At 33.2% G+C, this 12000-nt stretch overlaps 1 long non-coding RNA gene across 1 annotated transcript; it reads right to left on the reverse strand.

Moving 5' to 3' along the window:
- Positions 1–7077: 7077 nt before the first annotated feature.
- On the reverse strand, positions 7078–10234 carry LOC133038739 (uncharacterized). Its single transcript, XR_009688256.1, has 3 exons — positions 10037–10234; positions 8073–8137; positions 7078–7677 (listed from the first exon to the last, which is right to left on the reverse strand). It is a non-coding gene; the product is annotated as an uncharacterized LOC133038739 (long non-coding RNA).
- Between the last annotated feature and the right edge of the window lie 1766 nt (positions 10235–12000).

Raw genomic sequence — 12000 nt, forward strand, 5'->3', positions numbered from 1 at the left:
ATATTGAATTGGATTATATATCATATTTTTATATAATACTATATTAAACTTTAATTTATACTAAAATATTATATATTTAGGTCTCCATACAAGTTAATACCACATATAGTTTTACATAAAAATATTGCATAAAATACAATTTAATATAATACAATACAATACAATACGACCTAATACGACGTTCCAAACGAGCCCCAAGATTCTTCATTTCAAACAGAAGAGAGGACACACTGGTTTTTTTTTCTTTTTTTATTTATTTGAATGAGATTAATCAAAAGCGACTAAAGTACTAAATTACACACCAAGATTCTTCATTTCAAACAGAGGAGAGGACACACTGGTTTTTTTTTTCTTTTTTTTTTTTTTTTGAATGAGATTAATCAAAAGCGACTGAAGTACTAAATTACACACTAAGATTCTTCATTTCAAACAGAGGAGAGGACACGCTGGTTGTTTTTTTTTTTTTTAAAGCTTTTCTTTCACGACAAAACAAATTAAGAGAACAAAGAAATAAATAGAACAATTTTTTTTTTTTTTTTGCTTTTTTATGTTTATATATAATTTTACGAAAGAAATGAAGAAGAAAGAAAACGTTTTGAAATCAGATCTTAGAAAGAAAAATGAGAGTAGAAGAAATGAGAGTGAGAATGAGAATTGAGCTGAGAGTGAGAGAGAGAATGAGAGTTAAAAATGAGAAATGAGAGAGTGACAAATATAAACGTAAGAAAAATGACCCACTCTTTTTTTTTTTTTTGAGAAACAAGCGTAGTTTTATATTAAAATAGATAAAATCTAGACCTCATGGTCATTACATAAAATGTTTACCGGAACAGAACTGATCGGGATCGATCCATAAACCTGGTGGGTAAAAGCCCACTTAGCGACATTGTGAGCCGCAAAATTACAGTTTCTACTAATATTAGAAAAAGTACAACACATGAAAGAAGGAGAAGACTTAGAACAAAAGGAGACATAGTTCTCAAGAGCCCAGTGGGACGCCTTCCCATTGAGAGCGTTGATAACTAGCCTCGAGTCACTCTCCACAATAACATAATTAAGTTTTAAATCTAGAGCTACTGATACCGCCAGGCAACAGGCCGCCGCTTCTCCTACCAGAGCTTCCGAGAAGTCCAATCGGGATGTGTGAATAGCAATCACCCTCCCCAGGTGATTCCTCGCAACAACAGCTGTGCACATACTCTCCAAGCCCACACGAACATCACAATTTAACTTTATCCAATCCAGAGGTGGAGGCGTCCAGATGTCCTTCCCGGGAGGCGAAGGACTAGGCAAGAGAGAAGAATGTGCCTCTGCATAAGAAGAGCAAATAAGGTCAATACAACTATGGATATTAGGGGAACAGTTGTTATGTACCACGTCATTGCGCATTCTCCATATATTGTCCACAACTATCGAGGCATAAAGGAACACTTCCTCTACGCGGAGCCCCCTATTATTAAGGCTCCAAATAAACTTCACCCAATCCCAGACTCTAATACCAGTGTCACCCACAGGGAAAATCCCCCAGGGGGAGGACCGCCATAAATGCATCGCTACATCACAGGTAAGAAACAGATGTTCCATAGTTTCATCGCCCAAACCACACAACGGACATCTTGTGTCTTCAATCTGAAATCTTCTTCTAATCACTGCACGAACCGGGAGAGCTTGGGAAAGAATACACCACCAAAGAACCTTATGTCGCTCCATTATGTTACTATTCCAAAGCTTATTCCAAAGAGCAGGGGCGACACTACTCTGAGGAGTTCTCTCCATGGCCAGGGCCACGTAGGCTGATTTGGTGGAGAAATTCCCATTACTTTCCAAAGTCCACATCCAACCGTCAATTCCCGAACCTCGAGGTGGGCCCATTTTCAGGATAGCTGACACAGTTTCCTGATCGAACAAACTAGATAGCTTAAGAGTGTCCCACCCACCCATGGGGGAAAGGAGGTCAGCCACACACATATTATCCATTCCAACACTTCTGTTTGGTCTCGGGACGAAACCTTTTAAGTGAGGGATCCAAGGGTCCCTCCAGATGCTAGTGCCTCTTCCATCAGCTACCCTCTTACAGGCCCCTTTCCGGAGGATTACATTAGCTTTAACAACGTTCTTCCAGAACCAAGAGTCCGACTCTTTATACTTACAATGGAGAAATTCTTTTCCCCTTAGGTATTTAGCCTCCAGGATTTTACAACAAAGCGACTGACTACCATTCAGTAAGCTCCAACCCCACTTAGCCAAAAAAGCGAGATTCATTTTTTTGGTTTTCCGAAAACCCAGGCCTCCTAAGGAGTTAGGGAGACACAACTTATCCCAGGCCTTGAGATAGAGGCCATGGTTCCCTTTCTCAAAACCCCACCAGAAGTCGCGGATCAAGGCGTCAATCCTAGTAACAAGCCGGCTAGACAACTTGGTGGATTGCATAGCATAGATGGGCATGGAAAGCCCAACAGATTTAATCAAAGTAGCCCTTCCCGCTTTTGATAAGGTTTTGGCCTTCCATCCCTGGAGCTTAGAAGTGAGATTATCAAGGATGAAGTTAAAATCAGCATCTTTTTGTCTAGATCTGAACATCGGCAAACCCAAATACTTGATTACTCCCTCTGGAGTACCAATACCCAAGGCTTCCTTAATTCCTGTTCTCATACCAGAAGGGGTATTTTTGCTGAAAAAAATAGATGTTTTAAGCTTGTTTACCGCCTGACCCGACCAAGAGCAGAATTGGTCGAGACAATCCCACAAGGCTTTCGCCTCAGCTAGGTTAGCCCGACCTACCAGAATGAGGTCATCAGCAAAGAACAGATGGGATAGCACCGGGCCCCCCCTACTTAGCTTAATTCCATGGATAGCTCCCTTCCCAATAGCTTCTTCTACCAGCCTAGAGAGCACATCCGCTGCACAGATGAACAGGTAGGGAGATAACGGGTCCCCCTGGCGGACACCACACGAGGGTAGGATCTTTCCTACCGGACCACCATTAAGACAAATATTGAGGGAAGCGGTGGAGATACACTGAGAGACCCAACTGCAAAACTTTTGAGGGAATCCGAAACACCCAAGGACATGATCGATAAACTTCCAACTTAGCCTATCATAGGCTTTAACCAGGTCAATCTTTATTGCAAAAAAACCCTCTTTTCCTCTTTTCCTATTGAACGAGTGGATGATCTCTTGAACCAACACATTATTATCTTGAATATTCCTACCTGGGACAAAAGCAGCTTGTGTTGGACAAATGAGCGACGGGAGGATAGGCTTAATTCTATTTGCAATGATTTTGGAAATAACCTTATACATCACATTGCAAAGAGAGATGGGCCTAAATTGATTCCCAACTAACTACCTAACTATTTTTTATTATTGGAACGTTTTTTAACACGTGTCAGCTAAAGAAAGTTTAAATTGGGTGCTCTTTTCCTTTTTGTTCTCGTGTTGCTTTATGGGTTATTATGGTAGTTCATCTTTCCCTTTTTAAGTTCATAGTCCGCACCACATCGCACAAAAAATGCGGTTTGAAATTTTTTACAGTGCAGTCGCAGTTTGAGTTTTTCCTAAACCGCGCGGTGTGATGCGGTTTGCGGTTTTGAGTTTTTAATATGCAGTTTAAACCGCACCGCATATTATAAAAATACCAATTTTTATGTATATTTAGGTCTAATATGTGAAGGCCCAACCTAAGCCCACTAATTATTATATTGTTAAAACTTGAAATTTTTTTCATATTTATTTTCAAGTCTTATGGTATTTTTGACAAGTGTTACTCAAACTTTGTTGTATTTGGGATAGTTTAATTATTTAATGATGGTCCAAACCGCATAAATCGCACCGCACCATTTTTACGGTGCAGTGTTTGCGATTTTTTAATTTCGCAGTGTGGGTGTGGTTTGAGAAATTGAAAAAATTACATGTGCGGGTTGGTTTGAAAAAATAGTCAAAAACTGCACCACCCGCACCGCGACACCCCTATTAAAAACTTAAATTTAGTGTGTTTTTTTTGTAATTTATAGTGTTGTAGTTAGAATTGAAAAAAATAATTAGTGTGAAAATAGTACTTTTTGGTCTCTTTTAGTACGTAGGATTAAACTGCATTAGACATGCTAATTTGTTCAATCTAATGTTTGGACATGTCAAAATCTGGATAATTAATCCAGCTAATCTCATATGTCTGAGATTATTTTTCAATAACTAATAAATATAAGTGTTAATTAAAGTATCTATTTAAATAAATAAATAAATAAAATTAAGTGTTCCATTTTTAAAATTATTATGATATTTTAATAAACAAGTTATTATCATAATAAACATACTAGATTAATAATAGCATTATAAATATTAATAATACTAATCAAATGTTTAACAAACATATATATGGATTGTTTATAAAATATAAATAAAATTTATAAATGTATTTGTATTGTAACGCCCGTATTTAAATATTTTTAAACTCAAACGATATTTTAATATATTTCATAACTTCATACTTATATAGGTCGGGATCCCGAGTATCAAAATACGATTTAAAAGTACTTTACTAATATGTACATATATAATTTTTTTTTAAACTTGCTAGCATGCAACATCAAAATACAGACTCCAAAATAGTAAAAGACCGAAACCCTCCGGGTTGCACTGCCGCGATATGTACAATCACTGCCGAGCTCTATCTCACTGTTCCTCCAGCTTTGCTTTTCCTTTACCTACATAAGGTACCAAACTGATGAGTCAACAGACTCAGTAAGATATGCAAGATATATATATATGTAAAAATAATGCGATGCCGGCTTAATGATTAAGCCGCCCGCCCTGAGCTCAATAATTAAGCTCACCAAATGGATAAGAATGTTCTTAAGGGAAGTACGACTACTGTACCAAATGCACTAAAGTACCAATTCTGTACTCGTGTTGGTAGAGCCCTAACTGTACTCCCGGAAATTACTAAGTGTTGTACCACGAGGGTACGTCGTGTTGGTAACACCGTATCCACATTTATAAACAACACTATACTAACACTCTATAAATCACATTTAAACTAGTGCTAGTAGTGCAAATATCTAAAACAAACATATATTCATATATATATATATTCTTATGCTATCTTACCTCGTTCCGTGCTCAAGTGTGCCGGTCAGCCTGAGTGGAAAATGCGGTTCGACGCTTTACAGGGTCCTAAATCATAATATTGAGAACTCGATGATAGACACGCTAAAACACTTATCGGGGATTTAAAAACCAAACTAAGATTAACCCTATTGATAAATAGGGTGCCAATACCCTAAATTACGCAAAAACGAGAAAAACTAAGGCTCGGAAAAAAGCCCCAACCGGCAGAACGGTTCCCAACCGGAAGTCCGATTCCTGGGACCAACCGGTCAACTGGTTGCCACAGGCTCCCAGGAACCGGAATTCCGGTTCTGGATTGGGAACCAAAAATCCGACCTCCACACCTCAATTTAATCCTAAATTTTTTAAAAACTTCCAGAATACCTGTATACACTATATTAAACCAATCCCAAGCATTAGAATTCAACAATTCCCACAAATTTCCAATTCACCATTAAAGAGCTAGGTTTGAGTTCCCAAACTCTAACTTAGCTCAAACCTCAAATCAACATATAAATTCAGTTCAAATAAACTTAAACAATATCAAATAATCTCCAGATTATCAAATCAAACCTCCTTAGATCCTACAGCAACTTAAACACCAAAATTCATGCTATATGCAACCTAACTTTAACTAAAGCTCAAATAAAATACCTAGGGATTCTTACCTTGATTGAAGTTCAAATAAATATTAACTTTTATATTTACATATTTAGCTTGATGCATTTTTTTTAGAAAATTAATTGAAAGTAATCAACAAGTTAAAATTGTAAACATATATGTTTATTTGTAAATATTTATAAAATTGTATAGAATTATATAATTATATCTTCCCTAAAAAAATATATATATATATAATTATATCTTTTTCACATTTTTTTTTTTGTAATATTATACATTTACTTGTATATAAATAAAAATTGCCTAAAAAGTAATTGTGTGTGTAAAGAAATATTTAAATTTTATTTTTGACATTATAAATTACTCAAAATTTTCTAAAATATTTACAGAGTAATCCTAAATAACTAGAGCGTATGTGGTTATAAAAAAAAAATAAACTAAAAAATTTTCCTAAATATTAAAACGGATAAAAAATCTACTGAAATAACTGTGGAGTGTAAACTTACTTAACCAATATTAATTACTATACTACTTTCTTTTTATAATACAAGTAGCTATTTCTAAATATTATATATAAATTATTGGATTCTTCCTCAATGTATTGTGTAATGCTTAGGACGAGTAAAGAAGAAAGGCTGTCCTTGTCTGCAGTGCATTAATTATTATTAATTAAGTATATAATTCTATATAATTTAATATAATAATTTTTAAAAAATATCAATGAAATCGCAAAGTGACACATCTGCAATAGATACCACTAGTTTCTCAATATCAATATTCAATTATTTACATTAATTTTCCTTCACGCGTTTTCTCTTTGTTCAGTCAGTGACCATGTTTGTTAGCTTTCTTATTTGTAGGGGTAATTTGTTTTGTTTTGGAGTATTGTTACGAAGCATTTATAGTATCTCTTAATATAATTAATTAATGAGTTTTGTATGATGCTCTAAGATGACCCACTCATTAATGAGACATAAATTCCCAACCAACTACCTAAAATTATTTTAAAGAATTGTATTTTCCAACACCACATGAGAGCTAAAGAAAGCTTAAATTGAGTGTTCTGTTTTTCTTTTTCTTTTTGTTCACGTATGTTACTTCCTTTTCCACTGAAATTGGGGGTCTAATTTCATATTGTCATTTAATATTATTTAGTATTCCACTCAAATAAAAATTAATATTATTTAGTACTATCTTTTTATATATATATATATCATATTAGTGTATATGTAACATGTATTTGAGTATATCGTAATATATTAGCAATACTAGTGAAGCTATACGTGCTCCAAACGTGGATAGCACATAGGATGTAAAATATTGATATTATAATAATTTACTTCATAGTAATTTAAGGTGACAAAAGTTTTTAATGTTGCAACATGATGGTAGCTTTTAAAGTTGTAACTTACATTCATTCCAAGTTGTAATGGAACTCAAAAGATTGTTTAAGAGTTCCCAAATTGTGGCTATTTATTTACATAATCATTCAATCTAGTAGTGATGGAGCTTTCAAAAGTGAAAGCCTATAATATAGTGTTCCAACAAGTGGCCTCTTTACATATATATTCTATTATGGAACTTTCAAAATAACTTTCAAAAGAGCAAGCCTATTTAGAAGAGATGCACACCCAAGCTTTCTATTGCATCTGATCTTTCATTAGAAGCGTTGTGGTTGTTTTCATCTTCGCCAGTAGCTTCATGTTTTTTCCCTTCATCATCAGCTGTAACTTTGTATTTCTTTTCAGGAAGAGTCACAAGTGGAGTTGGATTAGGATGGAAAGTTGAAGCAATTCATTCTTTATTTGAGGCTGGAGTTGTATTAAGGAATGAAGTGATGTTGAATTTCTATCCTTCACCGGAGTCTTGTTTTACTGCCTTGATGTAAGCTATTATCTCTTTGTTGTGATGGAGTTTGGGAAGTTCGTTAGGAATGATGCTGTCACTTGCCTATAAAATAACAATTTAATTTATTAGTAAGAGAATGTTTAAAAGTTTCGAATCTAGTCTCGACAGCAACCCTCTTTGGGGATCTCTTTCATATCAAGTGGATAGCTTTTGAATCAAAGGCATTTTTCTTTTTTGTGCACAATCTCTTCCAGCTATGCACCCTCTTTCGTAGGAATCCAAAAAAGTTCATTTGTCAAAACAATATAGCTCAACAAACAACTTTAAAGACCAAAACAGTAAAAAAAAGTGCAATCATCAAAATACTCACTATACATAATCTTAATCTTATACTGTAAATAAAAGAAAGAAAAAATTATAAGAAAAAGCTTGCAAATTCAATGAGTGTCTCATAATCAATGCAAAATTATGTAATTATGCAGAATAAAATGACTAACCTTTGAATGCTAAAATATTACTTGATAGTGAAAGCCAAATGCAATTAGTCCTGCTCTGATTTTTGCTGTATGGAAAATGTATTTGAATTACAATCAGCTATCATTCTAGACAAAGGTTAAAAATAAATTAGGGAATACTACGTTGTTGATTAGTAATAAAAAAAAAGTTCAAAAGATTAAAGAGGATTAGAATTACTATTTTTATTAAAACTTTTGTAAAATAAGTCAAACTTCTATAATTTTTTTTTTTTAAAAAAAACTCTTTGTTCAAAAATAAAAACATATAAAACACAACCTAACAAGTCAAATACCAAACCAGCAAAACTAAAAACAAACCAGACAAAACAATCAAAAGATAAAAAGTACATAAAAATATATTCATAACCTTCATGTAAGCACCTAAATATCTGAAGGGAATAGAACTTTCTCCATTCACACCACTCTCTTCTTTCTCCTCAGCTCTCATTCACTCGGCTCAACTCAATCTCTAAAACTCTCATTTCGATCTCAAGCTCTCAAACTCTCATCTCGGTCTCAAGCTCGCATGGGTGAGTACTTTATTAATTTTATTTGTACAACGTTCACTCATTTCTCCCCTAATTATACCCTCTAATCTTTGTGTTTATTTTAGATTTGGTGAGTTATTTATTGGACATTTGATTGATTTTGATCTTGATCTGTTTATTTTTAGATTTTATTTGTGCCTTGTGCTTGTGTTGTGTCATGCCATTGCCAGGTACAGCTTCACAGTAAGCACATTTCCCACTATAATTGTGCTTATGCCCAATAAGTCTTTTCTTTTCTTTTTGTCATAATAGTAATAGGCATTTTACACCTGTCACCATTTTTTTTAAAATATATATTATATATTTTTACAAATTATGAATTATTTTTTTGACGAATTTGTGTAATGGTATTTTTACGAAGCACCATGAAAATTATGTGTAAACAATAAAGTGTAAATATAAAAATACAAAATTGAAATTACAAATTTTTACTTTGAGGCCTTAATAAATGCCTTGATCTTTCTTCCTAGTTTTACCTTTTCTTTGTTTAGGCCTTAATAAATTTTTACTTTGAGGCCTTAATTTTCATTTTATTCACCCATAGCTCATATTCAATGCATATATGATATATTCCCATCTATCTAATTCACTTAGACCTTCCAAAATACCCCATTTCATCATTCATTAATCACTTTTGTTCTTTTATTTATTTCTCTTTTTTACTTTTCTTTTCAAATAGTTTCCTCAATAACCAAACCAAAAAAATAACTCGGACAGCTTTTTCTAAAAAAGCCAGACCCTTCTCTTGATGTTTTCTTAAATGGAAGAGATTATGGAAAAAATAAAACAAGAGAAAACAGGACCAAAACTCCTAAATAAATAAGGTAATCATCAAAATACTAAGTTAGTAACTTTACACAAAATCAGATAAGCAACTTCACAAAATCTAGAGAAAAATAAAATGGTCTCTTACCTCCTTCAAGACCAAATCAACCAACTTAACAGGATAGAGAGAGCTAGCTAATCAAATCTGATATCAAAAGGATCTTCAACTTGAGTTCTTACAATTCATCAAAGAAATATCAAATAGAGATACATGATATAAACATGTTGTGCATACACTCAGTTATCAATTTGGCATAACCCTAAATTCAATATTCCCAGATAAGTTCATAACAATACAAGTTCAATCACATATAAAGTAAACATCTTTATTAAACCTCAACAAAACGCATGCAACCCAAAAATCTCTAAGAAAACATATACAAAAATCAATATATAGAACTTTAACAAAGATTTATTTTTTAAAGAAAACCTAGCTCAATCGGTGTTTAGCCAGCAGAAAAATTGAAACTTGGATATTGACAATTGATTATGTAATTAAAAACAATAAGAATTAAGGATCATTGAAAGGATAATTGGATTAAAGATGATAGCTTTCTGGGTTGTTGATCGTACCTGAAAAAAATATCGGCGAAAATATCTGATTAAGCGATGATCACTTCGACTGGTAATTCTAAATTTTGGGGTAGCGGTAATGTTCTTTTTTTTGCTAATTGACAGCCCATCAAGAATATGTCTACATATGAATGCTTTATGTAATAGGTCCACCATGAAAAGCCAAGCATGCAATATATAGACAGATGTTATCTCACTAAACAATATGGGTTATGAAAAGGCTAACATGCAACATAACTTATCACACCTGTCATTAGATAGTTGACAGTTGTTATTTTAGTTATAGGTAAATAAATAATTAGGAAAGGTTATTTTTGTAAATAGACTATGAAAAGCCCAAAGAGCTATCCTCTTTTTTATAAAGGTTTATAGATATAATATATTTGAATATGTATCTGGTTAATACGTGGAGATATATAATATTATTTAACATGTATATGAGTTTTATAAAATATTGGATTCTTCCTCAATGTGTAATGCTTGGGAAAAGTCAAAGAGAAAGGTTGTATAGTTGTGTGCGGTGCATAAATTATTTACATATTTTTCCTTCACGATTTTTCTCTTTGTTCAGTCACTGTCCAATTTCCAAATGTTTGTTAGCTTTTTGGTCTGTAAGGGTAATTTGTTTTGGAGACCTTGTATTTTTTTAAAAAAAAAACTTTGAGTGTATTTGCTAATATTTTTTTAATTAATTTTTTATTTTTAAAATTGAAAAAGTTAAAATATTTTTTAAAATCATGTTTATAAAACTGTTATTACTTTTTAATTTTTTAATTAAGAATCTAAATTTTAATAACAAAAAAAAATCACTTTCAATTTTTTTTACACAATTTTTTTAATCAATATTTTAGACTTCGACCCCAACTTAAATCTTGGAAACCGAACCCGACCCCAACCCCGAACTTGGACCCGCCCCCGGTCCCGAGTTCGGACCCAACTCTGGACCCAACTTAAATAAAATCAACAAATGAAAAATAAAAATAAAATTTACAGAACACACTTTTGTTTTATATTTTAAAAATTGAAAAACAAAAGTGGTTATAAAACATTTTTGTTGGGAAATTTAATTTTCTATACTTACATATACCTAATATTTTTTCCCTAAACTAATACTTTTCTACATTGAAAATATATGACCACTTTTCCAAAACCCCAAAAATACTCCTCTCAAAAACTCTTTTTTTTTTTTCAATTTTTCTAGGCTTTTAAGGGGTCGGGTCCGATGGGACCCGATGCCCGTCCGATGGATAAAAGTTTTATGAATAAAAGTGTTACCAAACGCCACATTTATAACTTCATTATTATTAAAAAATAAACAATAAATACTCCAAGTTACAACATACCCATAAAAAAAATAATAAGTTACAAAAGACAGCTATTTGAAAAGAGAAAATTTTATTTCTTATACTTAATAAAAAAATTTACTACAAAAAATACTTCATTAATTTTTTTATATAATACTATTCTAATAATTTCTTATTTTACCTAAAATACCCTTAATATTTAATTATTTTTCAAAACCTGAAAATAATCAAATCTCTTTCCCTCTAACCTCATCACTTTAGCGCTTCCCTTCTTTGCCAAAAAAACAACAAAAAAAACCTACAGTCGGTCCCTTGTAGCTCTGCCTCTTTAGTTTGGTCCCTTCCCATTCGTCACCCGTCCAATCCCCCACTCCGCCCGCGCGAAGACTCGTCCTAGTCGTTCGTCCTTTTTTAGCCACACAAGACTCGTCCCTTTCCAGCTGCATGAAGACATGTCCCTTTCCATCCGCACGAAGGACCTGTCCCAACCGTCCAAGCTCGTTCCTCTGCAGGTCGACGAGTCCGATGCTTCACCCACCGCCCGTCCAGCCCATTCCTCCGCTCCGCACGAAGGTAAGTTCTATAAAAAGTTTGTTAGTTAAATTTTTCATTTTTATTTTGTTGTAGTTGATTTAGAATGATTGTCAATGTTTGTGTTGA

The sequence above is a fragment of the Cannabis sativa genome, chromosome 6 (genome assembly GCF_029168945.1).
Source record: "Cannabis sativa cultivar Pink pepper isolate KNU-18-1 chromosome 6, ASM2916894v1, whole genome shotgun sequence".
Lineage (NCBI taxonomy): Eukaryota > Viridiplantae > Streptophyta > Magnoliopsida > Rosales > Cannabaceae > Cannabis > Cannabis sativa.